This window comes from Pleurodeles waltl, chromosome 5, assembly GCF_031143425.1.
Source record: "Pleurodeles waltl isolate 20211129_DDA chromosome 5, aPleWal1.hap1.20221129, whole genome shotgun sequence".
In the NCBI taxonomy this organism is placed as follows: domain Eukaryota; kingdom Metazoa; phylum Chordata; class Amphibia; order Caudata; family Salamandridae; genus Pleurodeles; species Pleurodeles waltl.
The window spans coordinates 792,565,100-792,593,018 of record NC_090444.1 but is presented as its reverse complement, the minus strand read 5'-3'; the positions used below and the strand labels follow the sequence as shown (position 1 = coordinate 792,593,018).

General features: G+C 43.7%; 1 protein-coding gene across 3 annotated transcripts in view; it reads right to left on the bottom strand.

The window, feature by feature from the left end:
- The window catches only part of NCOA7 (nuclear receptor coactivator 7), a 934,107-nt gene that overhangs the window by 855,779 nt on the left and 50,409 nt on the right, over window positions 1–27,919 (bottom strand). The window contains exon 1 of one of the 3 annotated variants that reach the window (XM_069234810.1): window positions 21,585–21,670. The exons of the other annotated variants lie outside the window; for them this stretch is intronic. The gene's annotated coding sequence lies outside the window, so the exon portion shown is untranslated. Of the gene's footprint in view, window positions 1–21,584; window positions 21,671–27,919 lie in introns of those variants that run through there. 3 annotated transcript variants of the gene reach the window in all.

The following is a 27,919-nucleotide window of genomic DNA, read 5'->3' as shown; positions in this document are numbered from 1 at the left end:
GTTCCTGAAAACTTCATGTCACTCCAATATTATTATCCACCCTTTCCTACTTACTCAAATCGTGGGGTGTGATCAGAAGGGTCTACATTCCAAAGGTCACATTTTATTAAAAGAATGTGGCATTGTGCAAAGAAAATCCCCTTTTCCTGCATTACAAGCAGTCTGTGGCAGAGAAATGGAATGAATACAATAAATAACTCCATCCAGGGCTATCTGGGAGACAGGAGTGTGACCTGAAGACCTCAAGTCTTAAATATGCCAAAGACAACCCTGCACACAAGTAAGTTGGAGCTCTATCTTTTTTACAGACAATAAGGAAAAAATCTGTTCTCTCAGCTCTCCTCTCCCTTCACTGCCTCTGTAGGTGATTTCCTCTCTCAAAGGCAGTAATGGTTCCAGTAATTTATCATGGCTAGTTATGCTCGTTTTATTTCTTCTGCAGACTAATAACGTGATATGTCATATTAAACATGTAATCTGCAGTTCAAATAAACGTGTACCTTTTATCACTGAAACTGCTGGATACTGGATGGGTGAGGCAATGTGTGTTTGTTTGAATAAGTGTTTGCAGGGCTTGACTGACTGGCTGAGAAAATGTGGGTGTCTGTGTATAATAGTTGTGTGAATGGCAGTGGATGACAACGTGGATGAGTAAATGGGTAGGTGAGCAAAGGCAGTGGGTGAGTAGGTGAATGGAAATACGTGGGTAGTGAGGCTCACTCACAAAGGTGCAATTCCGTCTTGTATTTGTGCCCCACCACTGCTTTCAGTCACCAGCCACCACTGGAGCCTGCACAGGTTCCCAGTCTGCTTGGGAGCACCCTAGCTGGGCACTCACAGCCAATCCTGACGTTGCTCTGTGCAGCATCAGGATGGGCCGCAGGGCAGGCTTGGAGCCTGTGCCTTCAGCAGGCTGCAGCAGAGACAGAGGAGTAGCGCGGGCTGCGTTCATGTAAGTTTATTTTTTTAACTGTATTAATACCACCCAGCCACCCCACCTGCTGCTTCCCCCACGGATGCCACCCTGCCCCATGTAAGACCGACGAGCCACGACTGGTTTTGATCGCTCTCTAAGTAATCCAGCAGATCTTTTATTTGCAAAGAGTGAAAGCTAGGCAGTGGATATAGCACAGTATTAGAGAACAGTAAAGAATTTTTGATTGATTGACTAGAGAACAGTGAGGGGAAACTTTGATCAGATTTCTTCACCTGTAGGACCAGTTGAACTCTAAACTGCACAATCTCTGTAGTCATATCATGAAGAGCTGAGCTGGCTCAGCGAATAGTTGAGAGCCTGATTGTTTGATTTTGAGGTGTGCAAAGTTCATACAAACAACACAGAATTTCTCAGATCTAATGCATGAGTTGGAAACAGAGAGATACAACCCCTGTCACTGTTTTAATTCAGACTATTTTCTAGTTATATGTGTTGGCTTTAGACACTCTAAACACAAACAAATAGGCTCTGCAGGCTGAGCCAGAGCAGCTCTTCATGCTACGGCACTAAGGGTCAGAGACACAAAGGGTCAGAGACACAAAGGGGCATATTTATACTGTGTTTGCACCAAATTAGTGTCATTTTTTTAACTCTAATTCGGTGCAAAACTAACTCCATATTTATAGTTTAGTGCTAGACCCGTCTAGCGCCACATTTATGGAGTTAAAGTCATTTTTTGGAAGTGGAGACCTACCTTGCCTTAATGAGATGCAAGGTAGGTGTTCCCATGCAAAAAAATACTCTATGGCCTTAATGCCATATTTAGGGGCATATTTATACTCTGCAGCATATTTATACTCTGTTTGCACCGAATTAGCGTCATTTTTTTCACTCTAATTCGGTGCAAAACTAACTCCATATTTATACTTTGGTGCTAGACCCGTCTAGCACCAAGGCCCTGATTTATATATTTTTTTTGCCACGTTAACGTAATTTTTGGATGCAAAAGTGGCACCAACTTACAAAATATTTATACTTTGTGCTGCAAAACTGCACTAACTCAGTTTTGCACCAAAAAGTTTAGCACCGGCTTGCACCATTTCTGTGCACCAGCCGGGCACCATATTTATGGAATGGTACAAGCTGGTGCAAAGGGTAGGCTAGAGTAAAAAAAAAATGACTTTAGTCAGGTGGGGCTGGCAGTATAGAAGAAGAGGGTTTAGCACCAAAAAATGACTTCAGGCAGGTTAGAGTAAAAAAAAATGACTCTAACCAGATTAGCATCATTTTATGGTGCTAAACCTACCATGCCACATGACTCCTGCCCTAGAAAAGGCAGGAGTCACGCCCACCACCCCAATGGCCAGCACAGAGGACAAGGTTCCCCTGGGCATGGCCATTGCACCCTGTGGGCCCCTATGGCACTTTCAAAAATAAAATGCAATCTTACCTGTACTTACCTGGGTTGGGGTCCCCCATCCTCCACAGTCCCTCTGGTGTGGGTGGGGGTGCCCCTCGGGCCTGGGGAGTGCACCTGTGGGCTTATTCCATGGTGTTCCACCATGGAAATAGGCTCACAAGTCCCCTAACACCTGCCCTGACCCAGGCTTTAAAAAATAGGGCAAAGCAAGCTTTGCCCCATTTTTTGACCCCTCTTCCCTCCCGTGCACCATTTTTGCATGGGAGTATAAATATTGCGTTAAGGCCATAGAGTAATTTTTTGCACGGGAACGCCTACCTTGCATCTTATTAAGGCAAGGTAGGTTTCCACTTCCAAAAAATGACTTTTACTCCATAAATTTGGCGCTAGATGGGTCTAGCACCAAAGTATAAATATGGAGTTAGTTTTGCACTGAATTAGAGTAAAAAAAATTATGCTAATTCAGTGCAAATAGAGTATAAATATGCCCCTTAGCGTCAAAACATTATGCTAATCTTGTTAGACTCATTTATTTTGACTCTAACCTGCCTAAAGTCATTTTTTTTTACACTAGCCTATCCTTTACACCAGCTTGCACCATTCCATAAATATGGTGCCCAGCTGGTGCTAACAAATGGTGCAAGCCGGATCAAAACTTTTGGGTGCAAAACTGCGTTAGTGCAGTTTTGCACCAAAAAGTATAAATAAGGCCCAAACCATTTTGAATTCAGTGTCCAGTCACAAACTGATTTCCACATGCACAAGTGGCCTTTACAGGTGTACAAAAGACAGTCGCTTCACTATTTCTGCAATTCAAATATATACTGAATCAGTATTTTTGCGACTCTAAAAAGCAAGTCGCTTTTTGCGTTTTAATATTATTGAATTGTTACTTCAATGTACTAAGCATTCCCAAAACGACTTCCAGGGTGCTCCCATGATTCATTTATGCTTAGGCATACTGGGATTTACACGTCTTCCTGGAGAAGATTTTGGAGATGATTATTTACTCTGTAATTTCTCTCACATTTAATAATGGACATCCAGTATATTTGGTAGTTATTACGTCTTTTTACATTGAAGAGGACAGTGATTATGCATGGCCTTCAATTATTTTGCCACCTTACCTTACCCCCTTCAACATAAGGTGTGCTTTGTTATAATGCTGACCACAAAATAACAATATCTGTGATAGGAGAACATTTGAACTGCTCAAAAGTCATTGTCACTGTCTCAAAAAGAGTAGTGGTACCTATAGAATATACCCGAACTATTTATGTTTTACAAATGTCTTCATATATGTTAAATGAAAATTTTGACATTAGTACATAAATGAAATTGCAGACATTTACAAAGTTTTAATGTTTGCATTTACCACAACCAGCAGTAGGTGTTTCAGATGTTGTTGACCCAGCAATTCCTTAAATTCTACCATGAGTACGACTGCAAAGCAAGCTCATATCCTCTGTCACATAAATACCTCTGATCCTGGACAGGTGTAATGATTAGTATGTAAATATTATTTAACACTGTTATTTCCATTTGAATATTGTAGCTTGTGCTGCTGCGTCCGCTTGAGTGACACCCTTGTGGAACTGTTTTCATTTGTTATGACGCGTGACTGCTCACTCGCTCTGGGAATTCCATATGCCACTGAATGACAGATGCAACTGGAGACCACAGGATGTGGAAGCAACTAAGGGCTTCTGCTCATCTAATAAATGTCTCAAAGAGAAGAACATCATGGAGTTCATGAAATTATTCTATTTTGCATCAGGTCTTCACTTTCCTCAGCCCCCAATTATAATTTGCTGGGTTTTCAAATCTTCTACTACATCTGCCACTTCTGCAAGGGCCCCTGCAGTATCCCACTATAGTGGGTCGTTTCTGTTTGCAAGTTGACAGGATGGCAAGATGAGGCCGAAGACAAGGCGATTTATTGAGCGGCTCAATCCATCTCTAAAGGCAACATAATTATGCTGGCTATGCTTTTGGGTTACACATTCCTGATTTAAGTGGCCACATAAAATTATTAATTGCTTCCGTCATAATAACCACTTTCTCGCCTATGAAGCTTTGGCTTTCCTCTTCACTATTAACCAAATACTGCAAGCCAATTTTGATATTCTTGCAAGGCAGACCAATTTTGTATTTAGATTTTTTATTTGTTTGTGTTGGAAAGGCTGAATCCTGAACACTGAGGCCTCTAAAACTTAAAACAACTGTACATTATCTCCCCTATTTCCAGTGGGAACAGTTCTGGTTGATTGTGGCCTCCAAACACGTAATGTCGAACAATACTTCTCCTGCGCAATTGTCTGGGCCTTACAGCTGGTTCTGCCACTTCAGTTTGTTTGCCTGTCTCCACAGGTTCCTCAACAGACTGTGTAGAAGGGTAACTCATGGCGTGGAAAATTGTGACTACCTGGTGAATTTCGGAAGTCTGATTCATTGGCTTCATCAATAGGCATACCTCTTTAAAATTGAAGTCACAATTATTTTGATGATATCTACGAGCTAAGTTCATTAGACTTTGCTTGCTATGTTGTATTACATCTCCCATAATGCCATATTAACGTAAACTGAAATGTGGACTGGAGGTTTTGCTGCATACATTATACTTTCGTTCGAAAGATATACTGCTAAATATTTACATTTTCTGAACATGTATTTTATGTATTATGTGTTCGGAAAAGAAAACTGGTATTGTTTACACTTACGTTTAGGCGCATCTGAGGCAGGTGATATGTCTATGTTGCTGAAACCACACACACTTTTAGGTTCCAGAGTTGACTCCATCGATTCCTCAAGAGAGGTTGGTGGTGGGAGAGAGGGGTCCCCCTGTAGCACTGGCCTCACTTAGCTGGGTTGCTACCTTCCCCTTGATCGTAGATCATATCATCTTTTTCAGTTTCATCAATTGCTTTCTGTGTGACCCCAACAGAGTTCCTCCACTCCTGTATGGAGACTCTAATTTTCCTTTTTTGAGGGTCTGGCACAGAAAGTGATGGTTTGCGAAACAACCAATCATGATGTGCAACACACTCCTCTGTAAGAATTTTAGATTCTTTCCTATCTCCTGCTTCCTTCTTATGGTTTTGCCGAGACATTTTCCTCATTTCCAAGGATGGATGGCTCAAAATAGGGGTGACTGGGGGCGTGGCCTAGCCGGGAATAGAGTGAGATGCACCTTGCATCTCTACGATCCAAGCTGACCTTCACTAACCACCAACTGCACCCCTACTCAGCGCTCCGCTTCTCCCGGGGGCTCCTGAGGTCCCTGTGAACACCCCGCAACTGTGAATGCTCTCACTTCAGCTGGCGCACAGCCTTCTTAATGGCTCCCGCAGGGGCGGCTTACAAAACCACGAGGAGCCGCCTGCCATTTTGGATCACGTGGCGGAAGACCTACAGCAGGTGAAACTGCAATGGAGTGCGGACAACGCCATCACCAGCTGTGCCAGGACCGCTCCGAGGAGCTCCCCCCTCCACTGCGGGCAGAGGGGTGGGCCCCCAGTGGGGAGGCAGTCCCGGAGCGAAGGCATCACATCCCGTGACATAAGGACTGCACAGGAGGGCTAACCCTCCCCAGCAGCAATGGTGGCTGAGACTTTGTTCCCAACCTCATAGCGACATGCGAGGCGGCAGAACATCATCGCAATCCACTGCCGACAGACTACAGGTCTCGGTCTGCCGAGCCAGGTGTGCTCTCAAACAGGGACACAGCGAACTGCCCCATGCTGGCGGCTACTGCACAGGCTGCCATGGAGGTAAGTAGGGAGGGGTCTCCTAAAGAGAAACTCTGGGAACTAAGCACTCCCCTACAACTCCTGGCACCCCAAGTTTCCGACTAGCCCTCGTTCCAGAATCCTGACCAGGTAGCACACGCCCACCCTGTGCCCACAACCCCTTCTCCAGTGGGGCCCTCTGGCACCACCATCATGAAAGGCCTGACCCACCAGCTCCCATTCGAACACACAGCTAGGCTCCCCCAACGCACAATACAACTAGGACTGCGTGATGCCACACAAGCCCGACCACTCTCCCCAACCATTCCACCTTCATGCTCCGACAACATGGTGAAAGGGAAGAGCCACTAAGGGAGCTCGGTAACATGCCTGTGGAGCCAAGTAACCTCTGCAGCCCCGCCATTGCAGGAGGACCAAGACCGGGTCACCGAGTAGACGACCACTGTTACCCCCATTACTCAAGAATACCTGGGCACCATCCTACAGGAGATCCATTCAGAGATTGGCTTCTTGGAGACAGACTTCAAAACATGCTTCCAGGACCTACATAAAGAGGTCAGAGACCTGGGCTACAAAGTGGACAACATGAAGTGCTCCCTAGATACCCATATCAGAGGACCACAGAATGTTCTGCCAACAGATTTGCACTTTGGAAGATCAACAGATCGACCTACAAGCAGGAAGACCTGGAAAACATAAATCATCACAACAACATAAGGATCAGGGGAGTGCCCAGGAGGGCTGAGGGAGATGACATAATGAGGTTCACCCAAGACCTCCTCTAAGCAATAAGAGGCCAACTGGAGCCAACCCCCCATTATTGGATTGCAGTCATAGGACACTCCTCTCCTTGCTGCACAGGGGGCTGCCTTGGGCATCCTCGCCCAGGTTAACTTCTTTGACAAAAAGGAAGAAGTAATTCCCAAACCCAGGGGCAAAGCAGGCATCATGTTCAGAGGCTTGGCAATTCATCTCTACCAAGATCTGGCTCCCATCACGCTTACAAAACACAAAGACTTCAAGCCAATGACAGACAATCTCTGGAAACACAAGGTCAAATACCAGTGAGGTAACCCGTTGCCCAGACCTCTGGGTCTTGCAGTGCCGGACCCAAAAACTCCAACACGCCAAAGAAGGAGTTATAGCCCACCTGCAAAACATGCATTTCACCCCACTGCCGGCAAATCACTGATGGAACCAAACCAGCAATGAACATGCCAGCCCGAGTAGGAAAGGCTGTGCTGTGGACACAGACCCCAACCCAGAATTGTCTCTACTGTTCCCCTATCCCATGTCTCGGGCCTTCTCTTCCCCCTTGACATCCACATGCCAGGCATAGATAGAATGGTTAGGAAAGAAAATGCCCACTTTCTAAAAGTGGCATTTTCAAACTTACAATTTAAAAACCAACTTCACCAAAATATGTATTTTTAAATTGTGAGTTCAGAGACCCCAAACTCCTGAACTCTATCTGCTCCCAATGGGAAATTACACTTAAAAGATATTTCAAGGCAATCCCCATATTACTCTACGGGAGGGATAGTCCTTGCATTAGTAAAAACTGAATTTAGCAGTATTTCACTATCAGGACAAGTGAAACACAGCAGTACATGTCCTACATTTTAAATACACTGCACCCTGCCCATGGGGCTGCCTTGGGCCTATCTTAAGGGTGACGTACATGTATTAAAAGGGAAGTTTTGGGCCTGGCAAGTGTAACCACTTGCCAGGTTGAAATTGTAGTTTAAAAACACCCCCACAGGCAATGCAGGGGCAAGTCTGAGACATGTTTACAGGGCTACTCATGTGGGTGGCACAACCAGTGCTGCAGGCTCACTAGTAGCATTCGATTTACATGCCCTGAGCACCCATGGTGCACTATAGTAGGGACTTACTAGTACATTAAATATGCAAATCATGAACAAACCAATTACCAATACAATTTAGACAGATAGCTCTTGCAGTTTAGCACTGGTCAGCAGTGGTAAAGTTCCCAGAGTCCTAAAAACGTAATGCAGCATACAGTCAAAAATAGGAGGTCAGAGGCAAAAACGTTTTGGGATAACCCTGCAAAAAGGTCCATTTCCAAAACCCCCACCTAACAGATATGGCAAACCTTCTCTTGGGTATGAGATCTGCCACCCTTGAAGGCATGACACATTCTGATTGGACTCAAGCACCCGACATGACTAGGGCAGCCACGCAACTCCTAGCATTCTATTGGAAAAAACAGAAACCCCTCTAATAGCATCCTGGTTTCACAAACTGTGGCAGGTGCTGGCCATGGAATATCTATCACACAAGCTCAACCACACAGAAAAACAATTGTTTGCCCGGTTGTGCCCCCGATCACCCACCTCTTCAGACTGTAACACACATGCTTCATCCCCCACGACTCAGAACGCTGCATATCTTTGACTAAAGAGGGAGCTAAAAAATCCCACACAACTCTCCAAAGGCCGCACCACATCAGTGCACGCCATCCACATAATCCCAGTCCCTCCCAAACTAGTTTTGGTTTTGTCTCTCATATTCCCCATCTCACCCTGAGGTGGGAGGGTTTATCTGCCTTCTGAGAAACCAAGCACAACAGGGCCGAATAAGCAACCCTTCCACCCCACAGTGCCCACTCCTTTGTAAAGTTATTTTGTAATATGAGTGCATTTTCTTGTTGTATGTGGAAAATAATAAAGATATTTCTATAAAATATAGGTGACTTGATGGATTGCACAATCCATCTCCAACCTTCGTGCTCTCCAGTCCTTTACTGACAATGTGGTGTTCTATTTCCTGTGTATGAGGTCATTATACCCTGCCAAAATCGCTAAGTGAGATTTAGTAAATTGTGACTGTGATGATATCAGATCGGTAAACGTTTAACACTACTGTATATACCAAATAGTGATTCCTAATTTGCGATTCAGTAAATATCGCAAATTACGAATCGCCAGTCAGAAGTCCAAAAACCAATGCATTTCCTTCATCTGGATACCAAATTATTAGATGTTCCACAGCCGCTCTTAGGTCTGGAGTCGGCATTATTGGTTGATTTTCCTTAGAAGGTATAACTAGGAAGAGGCTGTTTTGGCACTGCAAAAATATTATTACCGTAATATCTTAACAAAGAAACAGTCTATAGTTGGGATTCAAACAACGTGTTGTAACACTGAGTGACATACATTCTGTAAGTGCCACATTTTATTAGAGTTGTATAGCACATAAAAGCTGACTATAATTTAACAATGCGTATTTATACCGAACTCAAGGGCATAGCTACTACTGGTGCAGCAGGGGCAGTAAGACCGGGGCCCAGTAACCTGAGGGGTCATTGAGCCATAATAATTACTGTGTTTTACTATCCCAACAGCAGGCAAAGGGCCATTTCCCTTTCTTTGCACCTAGGTTCACAGCATTGTTGCTATGTTACTGACAAAACTAGGTTTATGGAAATAGAAAAAGTTGATCATGTGAACGAGTCTTGTTGGAAATGGCAGCACTCACTTACAGGGTACCAACACCTTCTCCAAGACAGGTTTAGTTTCCTGTGCAACAAAGCATGAGCAAAATCCTTCTCATTGGCATTATCATTCAAATGCGATAATATAGCGGCTTCTTTGTTGCTTGGACTATTTGCAGGATGGAGCATACAAACGTATGTTTCAGAACCTGAATTTTCTTCATCTAAGTGACAGGCAGACCAAATCTCTGGAATGGATGATATGATAAGGGGTTCCCTGTCTATCTGGAATAGGACGGGAGGACATTGCAGATAGTTGTCGGTTCGATTTTCTGCTGTGATGGCTGATATACCCCAAGATGGGTTAGCAAAGGCACTAGAGATCAGGTTGCTCACCTGGATATACCTCAACTATTGTCTCACAATTCCTTTCTGTCAGATATTGGCTGTGTGTATCTTGCAGGATGGATAGGAATATCTTGGACATCGCCTCATGCCATCCAATATTGTGGAGACCACTTGTAGCTGTCCTTCGAGAGAAGATCAATTGTTTCCTCTTGGGCACTGTATATTGTTACACAGTCAGCAACATAAATGGCAAGCCAACATATTCTGCCGGTGGAAGAGGGAAGGTGCTGATTTGCATGGAGACACCCTACAGAAAAAGAGGCCACATCGGTTGACTGGGGTAGGCTCATGTAGATGGGGAACATTGATGTTTGGGAGTACCAGTCATTACAGTAGGCATATGTCTAATACGATGGAGGTTCTTCTCAACAGTAGCACTAATGTGGCTTAAAGTGGGCAACTTAGATAGTGACTGCTTCTCTAGGAGAGAAAAGAACTCGTGTGGGGAGAGGTCATTCTTTTTCCTATCTTTCGGAAATGTTTTGGAACAAGCTGCAAATTTAGAATTATGGCGAAATCGAATCATTTTCCTTCTAAAAGAGGATTAAGGGCCTAATTTATAGTTTGGCCGACGGTATTACATTGTAGACAGTGAACTCTGTCTGACAAACTCTCTGACCACTTCATTTAGAGACGAGGAGGCCAAAAACTTTCTTCCAACTGAGCCTTCTTTGTCTCTGTCGACAGAAAGTATACTCTGACGGTCTCACTGAATAGAGGCCATCAATGGGCACATGCGTGTCTCAGTTGTGACTGTAATGTTACTAAAATTAACAATATGGTTGTATTTTAAGTGTAATTCGGCTTAAGGAATTTAGGCCTCCAACTTCCCAGCACATTTCTAAGAATGCCACACAACAGGAAAGAAGCCAACATCTTAGCACAATCAGGCACACCAGAAAAGAACTGCAATTTGGAGAACATAAATAGCCTATTTCTTGGGCTCTACTCACCTCCCCTTTTTTCTGTGTGAAGTAGTGAAGCCAGAGACTTGACACAACCTTCAAGATGCAGACCTTTCCCATCAAGAGGAAAAGGGACTTCTCCGAGGAGGAGACAGCCATTCTAGTAACCTTTGGGCTTGTCCACTACAGTAAACTTATAATAGTGTGCCACCTCACCCCCACTAGAGCAGTGAAGGTGACAATCTGGCTGAAGGTCATTAGCAGTGAAAATGCTTTGGAGGTGAAGGTACATACACTGAGACAGCAGGAAAAACTGGTAAAATGATGCAAGGTCTGTGATAAACAAATGTGCCAAGATGGAGGTGGCTAAGGGTACATACGGTGACAGACCCTGATCATGCCTCAATCTTTCTACTTGACAAGCATATCCTCTCCAAAATACCCCTTCTTTATGGCTTCCATGTTCCAAAGAACACTCGGTCTATTAATCCAAAGCTTAATACACAGCTACATTTCACCTATCCTGTGACCCCTAATTCGTCTCACCCTGTCCACAATCAGCATGTGGGCATGTCTCTGTCTACATACACAGACATGCACGCAACGGAGACGACTGCAATACAGCGTACTCTACCCCTTACACATGGACAGATAAGGCAAGAAATACTTACAGGTCTATTCTGCCTTACTTTCCTGCAGTCTTTGGGCATGCTACACTGCAAGCAGCAGAAGCACTTCTACAAGTATCTAGACCACAATCAGGACTGGCACAACTACACAGTCTTGTCACTCAGCCAAGTAGATGGCACTGCTATGACTTTCAACACCAACCACAGACCTTAGCTATGTGCAACATGTATTGTTGCAAGACAAGGTCTCATCTCATTGAACAGTTGACAATGAAAGCACCTCATAAACATTCATTACCACCGTTTGTCACCTTGACAGGCTCTGTGTTGTCTGCTCCTCAGTCACCTGTTTAAACCTCCACTGTTGTAACTGTGCCTGCATAGCAATTTGGACTGACCTCTTACACCAGGTAGATTGCAGAGCCTGCTAAGTCAACACCCATCTCAATCTGCACTTTCCCATCGGTAAATGAGTCACCACAAAAGAGTATTAAATTAGGTGTGTGTCAGCAATAGGTATCATGGGTGAACACTCATTTATGTTGTCTACATCCTCAGTACACAATACACAATATGTACACTAAACTTCGTAAACTTGTGTGTTAGGGGTCAAGAGGCTGCACTGACAAATGTGTGTCTATCATCATCATCTTGATCCTTTTGTACATAAATGTTTGGCATACAATTTATGCATGTACAGAGTATCTTTGATTTGCCACAGTAGCCTAACTCATGTCTGAACATGAGATTCAATGTTATCCATAGGAGACAGGCAAGCTCCCACACCAAATATCTTTGGATGGAGGTCTCTGCTACAGTGGAGGTTGGTCACCTTGGACGCCACAGCCCAGGAAGGGACTTATGTGGCAGCCCTCCTGGCCAGGACAATGTTAAGGTTTCCAAAGACTACACACCTACAACACCAGGGCCATAAGGCCACCTCCTCATCCAAGGTCTAGTACCTTCGAACAATGGGCCTTTCCAAAGCCTCCTTCTGCAGTAGAGAGTGCCTACAAACAGGGAAAGCAGCAGTCAAGAGTCCTCTATTTGTATGTCAGGAAGCAGTGGAGGGCGGCATCAACAATATAGTTGGTGGGCAACTGGACATTCTGCAGGTTCTTCAACAGTTCATTGGGTAGTTGGGACTGTGTTCAATGATTTGAATGATGCTCCTCACGCTGTCCACCACTGGGAAATGACTTGCCTCAAGTTATCCTCCTGACTGCTGCGAAGTCTTTCCTCCGACTAACCCTTAACCGCTCCATCCACTGCCATTGCCAGTCTAGACTGTATTTCAAAACAAGCCGTGCAACCTCTCTCAATGTGTTCAAGCAATCAATCAATGTGCGCCTGGTCCAGTATACCTGTCAACATGCCTGCAAAAGAGGAGGTGACTGAGGTCCCTCTGATATTTGACCATGAGGATGGAGAAGAACTTGTTCAGCAACAATGAATTATCCTGGCCAGGGGACTGAATGTGCATTTGTGCTAGCTTTGTTGGACTTTTGTTTGCCCTACACATTTGGACTTCTATTTGGACAGTTCATTAGTACTTTTGACTTTGTTTTAGAACCTTTCACTTTTTGATATTGTACATAATCTTTTCCTTGATGTTCCTACAGTTTTCTTCTTTTTCTCACTTCCTCCATGTTTAATTATTTTTTATAGCGCTTACTACCCCTAACGAGGCATCGAAATCTCCCTGCATGGACTTGTGAAATATGTTAAATGGTTATCCCATCATTTTGGACATTTCTTCCCTAAACCCTATACCAGAATCATTAATCCTGTGTGAGAATGTGAAGTGACATGATGGCATATAATCAAGATTAATCCAAGAATTTCATTACAATAGTAATATGTGTTCATCTTCAGACACATGTATTCAGGAAATGCCATACAGCATGAAGGTAAGTACAAAATGTGTTTATTACTTAAGTGAAAGAAAGGGAATGTCCTGATGCTCAAATGCATTTGTGAGATAGGAAACACACAAACAGGAGTGAGATGTGTAAGGATGGGTATGGTGAGTTTTTGGTAACTGTTCATGAGGCTAGTGGATGTTTTCCATGTCCAGAGGAGGGTCGTCTATGTCCCTGTCTACATTACACTGAGTCTACAGTGAGATCATATGGTGAGTTTCTGGTAATTATTCATGAGGCTAGTGGATGTTTTCCATGTCCAGCGGAGGGTTGTTCATTTCTCTGTCTACATAATACTGAGTCTACAGTGGGATCAGGATTAGATGGGGCACTGGGGGCATGTTGGCTAGTAGGGTTGGTTGGCCCTGCATGTGGTTGTGGTCTCAAGTACATTTCTTAGCCCATAGCTTGTTGTGGGTCTCCGTAGGCAATGATCTGTATGAGAGGTATGATCTTGACAAGCCATCTTGCATCCACCATTCTCTTTTTTTAAAGTTTTTATTTTGTCATTTTTTAAACGCTATCTATAGACACATAACCTTGCATTAAAGTTATAAAAAACCACAACATCCATGTAGAACCACTGCTTAGGTATTCATTAGGCTTCAGCAGTCACACTTTGATCAGCAAATCATTCCATGGGAATTAATATTTTCTACAATCAATTAACACCAAAAATATAAATATGATTATTGGGTAGCATATCTTATCTTTACATATCATATTGTGTTCCTATTGTCTACTACTAGATACATGCATACCCTAATCTACTAGACACATGCATACCCAAATAACTCCTGGATACCAGGTGTGCAATATCTATATTTCCCTGTGATACCAAAAAATGCCCCCTAGACATATGAATGCAACAAAGCTACCAACCCAATGGTTTTTAATTCCAAACAATAATCAAGAAAATGTTTCTTTAAAAAGCACTGCACATAAAAGATAGATATAGTAAGGAAACAAGACATGCTGAGTAAGGTACAAAAAGCATATATAGAAAAGTACTCACAGTAAAAATGGGACTTTGCAAAAGTCTGAAAGAAAAGGGGGAGACGTAAACCTCATTAGAAAAAAAAGTCATAGTAGATGACCAGAATGAAAAATAAAAACAGTGCTTACCTCAACGGCTAATGAAAAAATAGCAGTCTCTAGGGCATTATACCTGTGATTAAGAAGAGGGAACTAATGAGAATGCTAGGAAAATGAATTACAAGACCAAAATAGGGAAAACCAAAAGCACCCTAATTATCTAAAGATAATGGTCCAAAGCTCAGGGACGAGGACGCTGGGAGCCAAATAAAGGCATTCCCAAGCCAAGGGAGACAATGCTCCACTGCCTGTGGTGTAGCGAGAGCCTCTCCATGCAATAGGGGTCCCAAAAGGGAAGCACATACAAGACAATGGGGTGTGGCACGATGAGAGCAGTGTTCCGATGGAAGTGAACAGCGAGTGGAAAGGAAAGCAACTACTCATTGGTTCCACATTTATTTGATCTCTTTATTTTACAGGTATCACACTCTAGGGAATAATATTTTTTGTGTTACACTTTCAGGTAAGCAGTGTTTACATTTAATTTTGATTCTAGTCATCTAGTGTGACTTTTTTCGCATGAGGTTCACATCACCTTATTTTCTATTTTTCTTTCACTCTTTCGCAAAGTGCATTTTTACTGGGTATCTTTCTATATATGCTTTGCATACCTTACTCAGCATTTTTTGTTTCCTTACCATCTCTATCTTTTTCTTATTTCATCATGATGCTCGGTTATATCTAGTGTCCTGTTAATGATCCTGTTATCTCCTTACGGATAAAAACGTCGATTGAAATAGCCAAGAACAGGCAATGCTATTCTTCTTTTTAGATATGCAGCTTTAATTACTATTGTCATGTGCGTGTATCACTGATGAGACAGCACCAAGCACATTTTTCACTCACACCCACAGCGCTTATAAAGTGCTTTTATAAAGAAACATACTTATTATTATTATTATCCAGAATAAATAACCATTTTGCTGGTATCAATGTTACATTCACATATCATGGGGCCATTGTTTTGTATCACAGTGTTTACTCAATGTCCCTGATGACTCAAGTTCCGTTGTTATGTAGAAAGATATCTATATTTTCCATCACTTAATTTACACATTAGTCTTCCCTTCTTTGTTCTCTCCCTCTGCCACTTGCTGTATCAATGTAGACGTCAAGAAAATATATTTCTGTTGCCCTATCATTTGTCCTGAATCACTGCATTCTGAGCTCCTCTGTCAGATAACACTCCTTTAGATCCTGTATCCAGGAGGCTATTGTCTGATCCCTCAGTCTGATCCAGTGTATGGCTATATGTCACTTTGCTAGTACCAGTCCCAACATGACAAACCTATACTTCATTCTTACCCTCCTGGGTTTTGGTATAATCCAGAGTACGTAATGTTTAATGATTCTACTTGTGTGAGTATTTGTCATCATATTTTATCTATGGACTACCTGATGCAGGTAATGATTAACTCCCATGCTATTCCATATCATATGTGCAAACCCCACATTGAGGGCACACGACCGATCTTATGTGCAACTTGAAGGGTGCCATTTAAGTGTGATGGAGAAAATTAAAAATGCACCACCTGAGAGCACACATTACTAGACACTTCTTTAACTTGTGCACATGTTACTTTCCATTCTGTTTTGGAAAATGGCTCATCTAGATCTGCATTCCACTGCTGTCAAACGTTCACGGAGGTCTTTACGCTACCATCTGTGGGGCCTTATACCTTTGAGTAATCAATCTAAGACATGTGCTCCTGTCCGACAGCAAATCCGTCACTGCTATAGCAGAAGGGCTAATCGGAAACTCACATAAAATCTCTCTGGTGGGTTTAGTCAATCAGCATATTTGGTGGAATTGACCCAAGTGGATGCAAAAAGGATTCTGTGCTCCTGCAAAGCTCATAAGTGTATCATTCGGATGTATGACAATCATCTCCCCTCTATCAAACTATAGTCATGTCCTTAACAGGCATCTGGCGAATTGTGCATCCATCACCCTTATCACCGCCACCTCCCAGTCACGGGCCATGTATCATACACTGTGAAGGTCATTTTTAGTGATGTCCTCCCCTCTCTTCAAAATGATTGGCAGTGCATTCCACCATCCTTGACACTCAAAAGTGGTCCCAGTGTAACTCAATTAGCCTCAATTAAAGCCTTTTGTCTAGGTTCTCCTTGGCCCAGGCCTGCTTCTCCATCAACCCTGGGAGCTCCTGCTGCTGGGTGTCAGTGTTTTCTGGTGGATGGACCTAGTGCACATATATGCCCACATTTCACAGTTTTCCTGCCCCACAGAGACCTGCTAGTCAAAGAACTCATCCTCTAGCCCAAGCCAATATCCCTCCATTCCTAGTTACCTCGCATATTCACCTCACTGGTTTGCACATTGAGGGTTGTTTTCTGGGATGTTGTGGTATATAGTTTGAGTAATCTGAGAGACACTTAACTCATCTTAACTCATCTGGGAAACCCAGTCCATGTGATACGTTCAGAGGAATGAATTTGCACCAAGGTTGGTGGGTGGAATAGGGGAAACTACTGGGCTATCTGTAGGTTAGGTTGTGAGTGAAGATGAGTCATGCAAAGCTGAGACTACCATCTGTTGCCTTGATTCTTGTGCCTGGCTACTTGCAATCCACAACACCCTCTGATAATGGAGATTGATAAATGGCAGCATGTGAGCTGGCATCCTATGTGGGTCCACCCACCTTCCTCTTTGGATGCTGCTGAGGTGACGACCTGCAGGAGCAGGGATTTTTTTCATGTGAGTGCACATTGCCCACAGCTCCTGAAGGTAGGGGCAACATCGTCAGGCACATCATCTACAACTTCTATAGTGCAAAACAATCTGTCTGTGACATTTGTGAGTGTGAAGAAGCATGCTGAATCAAACAGATGCACACTAGTTGATGTCACTTTGACAGGCACACATGGCACATCACCATAAAGAGATTACAAATAGCATTGGCATACTAGGGTAGCTGGTGCGTGCAACGGGCCCATGGATATCAGATAGGATTGTGCCTTAGAAGCCAGTTGTAGGAGGCTGGCCTGGCTTATAGTGGGTACCTTGTGGTTCTTACACCGTGTGCCAGGTCCAGTTATCCCTTATTAGTAGAATAGAGGTATTTCTAGCAGCTTAGGCTGATAGAAGGTAGCTATGGCAAAGCAGCTTAGGCTGAACTAGGAGACATGCAAAGCTCCTACTATGCCACTTATATCATATAGCACAATATTATAAGAAAACACAATACTCAGAGTTACTAAAAATAAAGGTACTTTATTTTTATGATCATATGCCAAAAGTATCTCAGTGAGTACCCTCAGTTAGAAGGTAAGTAATATACACAAGTCATATGTACACAAACCCAAAACAGGTAAGTAATAGTAAGAAAAGTAATGCAAACAGGGAAGGATTACAATAGGATGCAATAGGTGAACATAGGTCTAGGGGCAACACAAACCATATACTCCAAAAGTGGAATGCGAATCATGAATGGACCCCAGACCTATGGGAGCTTGTAGAGGGTCGCTGGGACTGTAAGAAAACAGCCAGGGTGTCCAAGATACCCCACCCCAAGACCCTGAAAAGTAGGAGTAAAGTACACCTACTACCCCAATAGGACACAATAGTCGTGATAGGGGGATTCTGCAATAACCACAAACACCAGCAAAGCACTGAAGTCGGATTCCTGGACCTGAGGACCTGCAAGGCAAGGGGACCAAGCCCAAGATTCGCGATAGTGCCCAGTGGGGGCAGGAGCCCAGGAAACCCCAGATGGAGGTGCAAGAAGGCTGCCTCTGGGTGGAAGAAGCCAAGGATTCTGCAACAACGAAAAGGGCTAGGAACTTCACCTTTGGATGGAAGATGTCCCACGGCGTGCTGGAGGTTGCAGAAGTGTTTCCACGCAGAAAAACGGCAAACAAGCCTTGCTAGCTGCAAGGGTCGCTGTAGAGGTTTTTGGGTGCTACTGGGGACCAGGATGTCGTCCCTTGGAGGAGGAGACAGAGGGGTCACTCAACAACTCAGAGAGCCCCCACGGAAGCAGGCAGCACCTGCAGAAGTACCAGAGCAGGCACTTAGAAGATTTGTGAACCAGAGTCGACTGAGAGTCACAAAGGAGGGTCCCATGACGTCGGAGTCCAACTCAGAGGGTTGAGCACTGCAGGACGGAGTGCTGGGGACCCAGGATAGGCTGTGCACAAAGGAATCCTTGGAGAAGTGCACAGAAGCCGGAGCAGCTGCAAATCACGCAGTACACAGGTTTGCAGTCTAGCGTGGGGAGGCAAGGACTTACCTCCACCAAACGTGGACTGAAGGATCACTGGACTGTGGGGGTCACTTGGATATAGCTCCTGTGTTCCAGGGACCACGCTCGTCGAGATGAGAGGGGACCCAGAGGACCGGTGATGCAGAAGCTTGGTGCCTGCGTTAGCAGGGGGAAGACTCTGCCAACCCACGGGAGATTTCTTCGGGTTTTCCAGTGCAGGGTGAAGGCAGACAGCCTTCAGAGCATGCACCACCAGGAAGCAGTCGAGAAAGCCGACAGGATGAGGCGCTACAATGTTGCTGGTAGTCGTCTTGCTACTTTGTTGCGGTTTTGCAGGCGTCCTGGAGCAGTCAGCAGTCGATCCTTGGCAGAAGTTGAAGAGGGAAGTGCAGAGGAACTCTGGTGAGCTCTTGCATTCATTATCTGAAGAATACCCCAGAGGAGAGACCCTAAATAGCCAGAAAAGGAGGTATGGCTACCAAGAAAGGAGGATTGGCTACCACGAGAGGTAAGAGCCTATCAGAGGGGGTCTCTGACGTCACCTGCTGGCACTGGCCACTCAGAGCAGTCCAGTGTGCCCCCAACACCTCTGAATCCAAGATGGCAGAGGTCTGGGACACACTGGAGGAGCTCTGGGCACCTCCCCTGGGAGGTACTGGTCAGGGGAGTGGTCACTCCCCTTTCCTTTGTCCAGTTTCGCACCAGAGCAGGGCTGGGGGATCCCTGAACCGGTGTAGACTGGCTTATGCAGAGATGGGCACCATCTGTGCCCATCAAAGCATTTCCAGAGGCTACTCCTCCCCAGCCCTTCACACCTATTTCCAAAGGGAGAGGGTGTAACACCCTCTCTCAGAGGAAATCCTTTGTTCTGCCTTCCTGGCCCGGGGCTGCCGAGACCCCAGGAGGGCAGAATCCTGTCTGAGGGGTTGGCAGCAGCTGCAGTGGAAACCCCGGAAAGGCAATTTGGCAGTGCCCGGGTTCTGTGCTAGAGACCCGGGGGATCATGGAATTGTCACTCCAATACCAAAATGGTATTGGGGTGACAATTCCATGATCTTCGAAATGTTACATGGCCATGTTCGGAGTTACCATTGTGACGCTATACATAGGTAGTGACCTATGTATAGTGCACGAGTGTAATGGTGTCCCTGCACTCACAAAGTCTGGGGAATTTGCCCTGAACGATGTGGGGGCGCCTTGGCTAGTGCCAGTGTGCCCACACACAAAGTAACTTGGCACCCAACCTTCACCAAGTGAGGGTTAGACATATAGGTGACTTGTAAGTTACTTATATGCAGTGAAAAATGGCTGTAAAATAACGTGGACGTTATTTCACTCAGGCTGCAGTGGCAGGCCTGTGTAAGAATTGTCTGAGCTCCCTATGGGTGGCAAAAGAAATGCTGCAGCCCATAGGGATCTTCTGGAACCCTGGGTACCTAAGTACCATATACAAGGGAATTATATGGGTGTACCAGTGTGCCAATGAGAATTGGTAAATTTAGTCACTAGCCTGCAGTGACAAATTTAGAAAGCAGAGAGAGCATAAACACTGAGGTTCTGGTTAGCAGAGCCTCAGTGATACAGTTAGGAACCACACAGGGAACACATATAGGCCACAAATATATGAGCACTGGGGTCCTGGCTAGCAGGATCCCAGTGACACATATCAAACACACTGACAACATAGGGTTTTCACTATCAACACTGTGCCCTGGCTAGCAGGATCCCAGTGAGACAGTAAAAACACCCTGACATATACTCACAAACAGGCCAAAAGTGGGGGTAACAAGGCTAGAAAGAGGCTACCTTCCTACACCAATGCCATTGATGCTTCTTTTCTTGTGGGCCCTCTGGCATCAGCTGCTATTTAAAGCTGCCCCAGGTGATTTCTGAGTGCCAACAATGAATGCACAGCTTATAAATTGAACAATATGATGCATCTGAATCATGGCAGTTTGAATGTGGACAATTGTGACAGGTATGATGACTTGTGTGGATGTTGTAAAATGCCAAATGGGGATTCATTACATGCCTTAAACATTGACATCGGGTCTGTACATAATTATGGTTCAGGTAGCAAAGGGTGCCAAAAAAATTCAGATCCTTCTACAATGCAGTGAGTGGCTGAGGGCCACAGACATACTTGACTGATGCATGGCAGAGAAACAAATTGCTCCTTGCAGGATGCCTGTTAATAGGGACTGGTGGGGCGACCAAAGCGTGGTCAACAGGGGGTGTTAGGCTACCGCACACCTGAAGAGGAGCACATAAAGACACGTCATATTTCACAGGACCCATCAGTATGTAGGTATGGCAACATGTCATTGTGTATCAAACACACATTGCAGCTATAAAGTTGTGATGTGCGAGACAGATACAGGGACAGAGGGGTACTATGAAGCAAGATGTCAGATAACGGCACAGTGGTAGGTAGATAATATTAGACATACCCGAATATGATTGTTAGTAAATGGAACATTCTTGGAATAAGTTAGTAGAAAAAATGTACATGAACATACTAGTTATCTTTGTGTCATGTTCAGATGTAGGTTAGTCTGCTGTGGCAATTCAAAGATGCAGTCATGCTTTCCATTCCAAAATTATGCACAAAACTATCAAGATGATATTGGGCAGTTTTCTAACAGTGCAGTCTTGGGATCCCTGACATCCATGTTGATGAAGTAAAGGGTATATGTGGTAGACATCAGATATTTATTGCTAATACATACCAAACATTGGTGTCTTTGTGGGTTACTCATTTACAGTGGTACAGTTATGAAATGTACACGGAGGAAGACACGCATGGGCAAGTACATTGACATGGATGTTAGCTTACCAGCCTCTGTCATCAGTTTGGTTCAAGAGTTCGGTCACATCATGATGCAGGAAGAAATACAACAGTAGCAGAGGTGGCAGGTGGCCGGTGAGGCTGGTAAATCAGGGCCTGAACAATGACAAGTAAATGGCGATCATAAATGTTTATGAGGACATTTCATTGTCACTTGCCGTACGAGGTAGAATGTTGTCTCAACATACGTAGACTAATTACAATTACTGCAGTGGTCAGCCAAAACAAAATAATGTGCACATATTTCTTATGTGTGTTTGTGACAGTTATAGCAGTGACACATGTCTGTGTGGGTGACAGGGATTTGTGATTTTCTAGTCATTGCGGCCCTGTCACAGGCAGTGGAGCAGTTTCTGCTGCTGTTGCTGGCAATGTGGCATTCATGGGGCTTGGTAACGTTGGACAGTTAATCATAAATTTGTCTTGCCTTACCTCCTGCATGTATAGGGGGACAGGCAAGCTGTGTGACACTGGTATGTGTGGGATGTATGGCTATGTGTGTATTCGGACAATCTGTCTGCTTGTGGAGAGGGTGACATGAGTTGAGAGCCATGAAATGGGTAAAAATTCTGGTCTATTTATTTAACCTGCACAAAAAGAACAGTTGATGGACGGAATGCAGAACAAATCACACATTCACCCCCCAATCACAGATCTGGGTTTAATCCATCAGTTTTTTTGCTCACCATGCCATTCCAGTTTGGACGCAGCCATATGTAAATCAGTTTTGATCCTGTTCCCCATGGGAACAGTCCAGCCCGAACTGCCAGACCATGTCCCCCCTAGACCAGAGGCAAGCATTCTGGGACCGTTTTCGGGGTTTCACCCCTCTTCAGCCAGGGTAGCTTAAATCTGGTGGCATAGTGAGCACAGGACCCACGTCTGGGCATACCCTTTCCACTTGGGGTGGCAAATGCAAAAAGAACAGTTTGCATATGGCTGGGTCCAAACTGGGGTGGCGTAGTGGGCAGAAAAATGATGGATTAAACCCAGATCTTTGTGACTGTGGGTGAATGTTTGCACTGTTCAACATTCCGTCCATCATCTGTTCTTTTTGCATTTGTCGCCCCAAGTGGGAAGCTTGAGCCTCATGTGTCCATACCCCATTATTTACATGACTCGGAGACATCTGCAACACTTAAACCCATGTAGGCGTATTTTAAATATGTTGTTTTGTGAACTGCAACCAAGTATATAAGTATGCGCAGTAGAAGTGTACTACTACTATACGTGCATAGTTCTACACTTAAAAACGTACCTTTGGGAACTGGGATCTACGATCACTTGTTTCTTTAGCATAGATAGACTAGCCTGTGACAAAGATCCCACTTTATTCTGAGTTCAAATCTGCTGTGGTTTAGAATGGACATCATGGAATGTGTGCGCAGCAGATCCGGTCGTACGATGGACAAGCAGTGTTTTAAAAATAAGATGATTGATGGAAGGGCTGAAATGTTTTGCAGTCAAATATGGTCTCTCGTGGTAAACAGCTTTGCCTTAATGGATGGCTGTTGCTACTCAACATCTCCAAGACCTCTTTTGACTGTATCAGAGCATCCTCGAGAGAAGGCAATCCAAGCAACAGGGCCTAAAATCAATACACTGTCTAACAGGAACTGGCAAATAAGGGTTGCATCCAGGAGCCTGAAAGAGAGTCAGGCACAAAGGCAACGCTTATGAATGACATAGTATGGACCGTTTTTACTGTTTTTTTGTGAAGGCACAACTCTCAATATGTACTAAAATCACGAAAAATATATCTCATAGAAAATGTGAATTAACGCTGACAAATTGCAAAACAAAGACATTTGTAAAAATCTAATATCTCGTAGTCATTATTTTGTTATAAAACATGAAAAAATACACTTGGAGTATGTAGGACGGAAGTCTATTTCCTACTCAACTATTTCCTTATCGGCACAAAATTATTCATTTTGATGTCAAAAGCAATTGCACAAAATAGAAACAATAGTAGTGCTCTACAAGTTATAATGTTTATGTATTGTATATTAGTTAATGTGCCCCCTCCCCTTTACATTTTAAGGACACTGCAAGTCACAGAATAGTTATGTTACCAGATTAAGACATAAGGTTGCAGGCTCAGTGGCTTTAAGCAGTCACGGAATTCCAAGGTGACTAATAATTTACAGCAGATGGGTGGGTAATTCCACATAATGACGTTGTTGCCCCCTCCCACAGAATTTCAAGTTTTTTCCCAATAAGACAATCATACGATCGCTAGTCAGTCTATTCGATTACAGGCCTTGAACAAAACAATCCCAGAACGCACATACAACATAACTGGATGCAAAGCTCACATCTGACCAAGGACACTTCTTAAGATTAACTATGTTTTTGCACCCAGAACTGCCACAGATAATCTTGGAACACCGGATATACTAGGTCGAAAATCCCCTCCTACCATTCAGGCTTAATTGTGGCTGTCAGGAGGGCAGGAGAAAGGGTGCTGAAGATCATCCCGGGAATACAAGGAACATGTTAACAGTGGCAGAAGGCCGAATTTTGCCTGAGGAGCTCTGAAAGTCTGCCAGAAGCAACATGCATTTATTTGGAAGTGCCACTTGAGCTCCGAGGACTGACAGCAGCAGCATGTATTTTCTGAAGCAGCAGGAGGTGGGATGGACAAGTAGTGCTGGAGCTCATGGCCTGCAGCATTTACAGAAGTAGCTGTGGCATGAAGGGTCTCTCTCCTTACATGTTTGGCATTGTAGCGACCAGAAAGCCCTCACTTAGCAGTGTGCAGGAAGTAGGGTGCTTCGATGTCACTGCACACATGAAAATACGTTATTACAAGTGAGTAGTGTCGACGTTTTGTTACCCAAGTACATTCGGACTTCGGAATATGTTTGTAATAATAAAAACCAACTTCAGTAAAGAAATTAACGCCTCCCAGTCATTATATCTGTATAAAAGACAGACATCCTACATTAAATTCCAGGCTGAATAGTTTTACATTGATATGATTCACTTCCGTTTCCATCTCCATTGTCACTGTCTTTCTTTTAGAGAAAAACATTTAATAATGATGTTTTAATTTTTACCCCAACTACTTGGGAGGTAGTATACTTTTATATTTTTTCATTATGATACATATATGAGTTATTATCTTCTTCTTCATTGTAGACCTATGCCTTGTATCACAGTTACCCTGCTGCCAAACTTGGAGACAGATTTCCAAGGCCTTATTGACACTGGAGTGTCACTTTCAGTAATTCTCTGGTGGCGCTATGCACTGTGCCGTATTTACAAGGTGGAGGTAAGCCACTTTTTGTGGCTTAATGCAACCTTGTAAATACGGCCCCTTCACACACAGCACTTTGCGTGGAGGGGCGTGCAATGGGTGTTGCTGTGGGCGTTCCACAGCAATACCCATTGCATTTTGATGCTGTCCCAAATTTACGAGTTTTCGTAAACCTGAGGCAGCGCCGAAATCTAACGCCACCCCAGGGGTGGCATTAGCATAGCGCAATGAGGTGGAATGCTTTCAATTCTCGTTTTTTGCTCTTTCTATGTGTGCTGCATTCTGCAGCATACATAGGAAGAGCTATCACCATTGAAGATTATTTTTGTGCAGGAAGGTGTTCCTTCCTGCACAAAAGCAATCTCCCCTGCAGCGCAGCCATCTTTGCACTGTGGCGCAAGGGTGGTTGCGTTGGCGCTCAGGCAGCAACTTTAGCGGCGCGCAGGGGGCAACACAGGGGTGTGCCGTAATCTATCAAATCCCTGCATTTTGAAAATGACAGAGCTCGGCAGTGCCAAATTTGGCGCCGCATCGTGCTCTGTCATGTTCTCATAAATCTGGGCCTTAGACAGCAATAGACTGTTTGGAAGATAGGCATACTCATTTAGTTAAGGAACTGCATTATAACAGGGGATATTATTTTCGTCTTGCAACTGTTTTTCTGCTGACCTGGTGAAGATGACTTTAAAGATAAACCTATGAATCGTGAAAGTATGAAGATCGGTGTAGAAGTATTTTTTTTTTTTTAAATGTACTTAAATTTGTAGAAGTATATAAATACATATGTTTAGGATGTTTTAGACAAAATGAATTAATGTTGCTAAAAAATACTTTTTTCTTTGCTATTTATTTGAACTGCTTTACTGTGGTTTTTATGAAATACATTCAGAATATTTTGCAAATATAATTAATTTTAAATCATTTAAAATATTAGAAATGTTTATTCCTTCTGAGTCAAAGAAATTCATAAATGTTTCCAAAGCATAAACCCCTGTAGAATGCCACAGCATGACTTTACTCTTAAAGTTGAAAGTCTCACACGCGTTTTATTGTTTAGATACTTTGCAATCACTGAACTCTCAGACTGATGTGCAGTAATCTTCTGGAGGCCATGCACATACACAATGTGGTTTAAAAGAGCTATCCATGAAACGCACTTTGATAAAAACTGTTATTGTCACGACTATCACACTATTTTTCGTACAGTTTATTTGTATTTTCAGATTCTATGGTTACCTTCAGTCAACTAGTTCATGCGCCGTCTTCACTTTGGAATTCTGACTATGAGAAACAAGCAATGGCAAAGCCATTAGGCCTCGCCTATGCGAAAGTTATTAGCCTTGTTAATGTATTTTACCCATGCTGTACGAGAGTGTGGCTGCCGCCATGGCTACAAATAAAGTTTAAAAAAAAATACTATGACAGCCAGTGGTGGCTACGTCATATCGCTTTTTTGTGTTCTGGTGGGTGGGGGTGGAGCAAAACAAACAACAGGAGTGTGAGGGGGGACTTGCAACACGGACAACAGGGTGGGAGAAGGGGAATTTGCAACATGGACAACAGGGGAAGGGTAATTTTCAGCAAGAAAGGAGGGGAGGGGGTTAAAAGCAACACGATCAATGGGGAATAAGAGGGGGTAAAAGCAACATAGACAACAGGGGTGGAAGGTGGTAAAAGCAAGAGGCACAATGGGCGTGAGTGGGGAAGCCACAAGGACAACAGGGGTTAGAGGGGGAAAAAGCAACACTAACAATCGGGGCCATAAACAAAGGGCAAGCAACAACCTGGGAATACGAAAAGCAAAGTACCTCAAACCCAGCAAACCCAGCAGTAGGGGATGGACACTAATCAAATACAATCAATCTGTACGTGGTCCATGCTCCTGAGAAAAGAGGAGGAAGTGAAGCTGGCAGAACGTAAGAGAGACAATGGAGCCAACAAATGGTAAGTAATGGGTGAGCTAAAAGCCCCGTGTTGTAAATAGAATTTCTTGCAAGCATGAGCTCATGCAGCACAAGCACTGTTGCAAACAGGACCTAAAAATGTCCCAATGCTAAATGAACACTGCAGTTCATTTGAGGGTTGTGAGAAAATAGTACACATTCTTAAGGAAATTAAAAGAATGTAATGCATTTTGTGTATAAATATCAAGATATAAAAGAAATACTTAAATAAAGTATTCATCATCTTAATACAAAATAATGTCTTTCAAAACCCTGTGTGGACAACCCCATTTGAAGCAGTAACTCTAGGCCGCTTGATAACAGAGTCAGAAATTTGAGGAGAGATTTATGAAATTGGATCTGGCAAAACCATAGGCTCTGAGGGAAAGCTCTAAGTTGCATGAGAAAATTAGCTCATGTCTGTGCACGAATAAACTCAGTACAATTCATCTGTAAACGTCAGATATCTGTGATTACATTGTACTCTAAAATGCTCTATTTTTTCTGTAAAAGCCACCAGAAACTATTTTATTTAATAACAAATCGAGTCAGCCATAATGGCATTCAAATACATTCACTTTGATTTGCCTAATAAATGTCAATAAAATGTTACTTTTTTTTAAATTCATATATAATATTATATACGTATTCCAGTCAACATTTCAATAAGAAGATGCCAGAGGCAATAACTGGAGGGCCCGGCCTATATTGGACATATGACCCCCAACCAATAGTGTGTGCGTTTAAGTTGGGAGTGGAGGTGAAAATTACCCCATGTGGTAAAAGAAGACTCCTTCTGAAAGTGACTGTGGTTTGCACTTAATGATGTTTCCCCAGCCCTAGATGTATCATCATAGATGTGATCCTGTGAGTGAAAAGTGAGAGAGGAGGAAAAAGCAATGGGACTTAATTCTTGATAAGGGGTTGGGATAACCGTCCTCTAGAATGTTGTCTGCATCCCTTTTCTCTGTGTTTCAAGGTGTAGGCTTATTTCTCCCCTCCATTATTTTGGTCCGCTTCCATACAGGACAAGGGTCAAGTTGTCAAAATGGAGTTAAAATGTGTCTAAGGTGGCCTCCATTTTTTAGATCGCGGCTCTCGACAGCGCACATGATCTG